General features: G+C 40.7%; 1 non-coding gene across 1 annotated transcript; it reads right to left on the bottom strand.

The window, feature by feature from the left end:
- Positions 1 to 2,233: 2,233 nt before the first annotated feature.
- Trnat-ugu (transfer RNA threonine (anticodon UGU)) lies at positions 2,234 to 2,308 on the bottom strand. Its single transcript has one exon. It is a non-coding gene; the product is annotated as a tRNA-Thr (tRNA).
- Positions 2,309 to 2,545: the final 237 nt, after the last annotated feature.

Below are 2,545 nucleotides of genomic sequence, written 5' to 3'. Positions count from 1 at the left end.
TTTCACTTCACAATACAAATTAATAAAATACAAGCAAGTCATTCTCCATCCTCGCACTTCAAACTCGTAAAACGAGCTGCACAGAAGAACAAAGATTTATCTCTAACAACATGTAGCAAATATTTTACTATCATATATCGATCAATTTATGCAAAACAATCTTTGGAACACACATTTCATAAGTAAAGTACAGTTAAATGTCTATCTTTCTTTCAGCTGTCGTCGTTGTTATTACATTAAGTGTTTATAAACGTTGACATTTAAACATTTTCGCATAGCTATGTAGTAGTGGATTTTCGGTTTTTATGACCTCGATGCAGTGTTGGTAACTTCATATGATCCAAGATTGGTTAGTACATTTATCTCACCACAATCATTTTTGTACAAGGTGGAATAAATGTAGATTTAACAAAGGCAGCCCAATTGTACAATATACATGTGACTGACCCATATAGAATTACGATCGGTTTGCACATGGCTGTGAAGGCCAATGTCATAGTTGTCATCAGTATTTAACCATTAAGATTTTTAAAATTGCTAAAATTTGGTCAGATTTCTCAATAAGTTTTGCAGAGACATGGTCTTAGAAAATGATGTAATATCGAAACACGTAAGGCAATTTTCACTCAGTAAAAAATGTGGTTAGGACCAGTGAAGATTCAAGTACTCCACATTCACAAACACCTAGTGAAGAAGGAATTGTTGTAGAGCTGATGATGTCAGCTGGCCAACAAATCATGAAAGAATTTGCATTGATCAAATGAAACGTTAATTCCGGGTGACTGAAAAACTATGTTGATGTATCCACGACAGAAGAAAGGACACAATACTGATGTTAATAGCATATACAAAATTTCCTTCCTTCCTGACGTATAGAAAATTCTACTTCAGTGACATCTGGACCGAAAGTAGCAACAATATGAATGCAAATTTGGTGAACATCAACAGACTGAATAGAAAAGATCGGTTGTGAAATTTGTTGCCTCATAATGGAAACAGACCCGATATATACATATACAACAAAAAATACTTCTCAAAATAGAGAAAGCTTAGTACAACAAGGTGAACTTGTACCTCATTTACAATAACGCAATACACTATCCGAACTATCTAAACTGTGGTAATGTTCTTCTTTTATTTTCGTTTCTTTGAATTGTTGCTGTGCTCTTTAGTGCAACGACTGGTTTGATGCAACTCTACGTTACTCTATACTGAGCATCTACGTTACTCTATACTGAGCAAGTCTCTTCATCTCTTCATAACTAATGGAATCTATATCCACTTGAAGATGATTACTGAACATTCGTTGACGACGATTAAAATGTGCTCTGTGAAAAATTCTATCAGGCAGCTTCCCATTTCAATTCTTTTCCCAGCCCATCCGTCTCCAACAATTTTTCCTTTTCTTCCTTTTCCTTCTACCGAATTATAATCACAATTAAACTTTTACACAGCATTTATGAGGTTTGTATCCTCGGCTGAGGGATTACTGTGTGCATAAACATAACAGCGTGCTCAGTTCGCCGACCCGTCATAACTGTGACTGACGTCCTACCACGAACAAATACGGACTTGTTAATATTCCATTGTGAGTAGAGAAAGACTTAATTCCGCGTCGGAAGCGCGCGTTCTGGAAACTGTTCTGACCGTACAGGCGGCCAGCGACGCGACGCGACTACTATGTGTGTGGGGCGCTCTGAGCCCGACGTACACTGCCACCGCAGTTCGTCAGCATTGAACGATAACGCCAGCTAGCACTCCGAAACGCACATAATGGCTGCGTTCAAACCCGTGACCCTTACACCACACCCCTCAGGAAAGACGAGCCACCGAATGTGGCTCAAGACGACCACCTGGTAGTCACGAATCTGTTTCGCGAGTTGTTGCTTCAGAAGGCACTTCAACATATATCTCATCTGCAGTCACAGTAAAGACTGTCACTTATGAGCAGGCTTTCAAAGTCATGACTTGGTACATGACATGCGCTGTAGACACAAGACACGTTAATAAAAGTAAGAAACACACGATACTGTCAACTAAGTATGAACTAGCATTACTTGAAGATCCGAAAGACTTGATCCTATTTATATACGAAGGCAGTAATTTGTTCTCGAAAGAACAGTTACTGCTGATGACCGTGCAGCTTTTCCCTGGATTAAATGATGACTAACTGACAACCTCAGCTGCCGACAGGTGTTGTTGATATACCTCGATGTGGACAGCTGAAAATGTGTGCCCTGGCCGGGACTCGAACCCGGGATCTCCTGCTCACATGGCAGACGCTCTATCCATCTGAGCCACCGAGGACACAGATGAATAGCGCGACTGCAGGGACTTATCGCTTGCACGCTTCCCGTGAGACTCACATTCCCAACCGTCCACAATTCTACATATGTATTCTACCTTATAGACATTTGCCTACCCACTCATTACTCGCGCACGCTTTGGCGATTCCCGTAACACAACACCTGTCGGCAGCTCTTTCAAAGATTCCTGGCATTGCCCTGATGTCACTGGCGGCATGTTGAATGCCATCCATTAATTC

The sequence above is a fragment of the Schistocerca gregaria genome, chromosome 3 (assembly GCF_023897955.1).
Source record: "Schistocerca gregaria isolate iqSchGreg1 chromosome 3, iqSchGreg1.2, whole genome shotgun sequence".
Classification (NCBI taxonomy): domain Eukaryota; kingdom Metazoa; phylum Arthropoda; class Insecta; order Orthoptera; family Acrididae; genus Schistocerca; species Schistocerca gregaria.
This window is presented reverse-complemented; position numbering and strand designations above follow the sequence as displayed.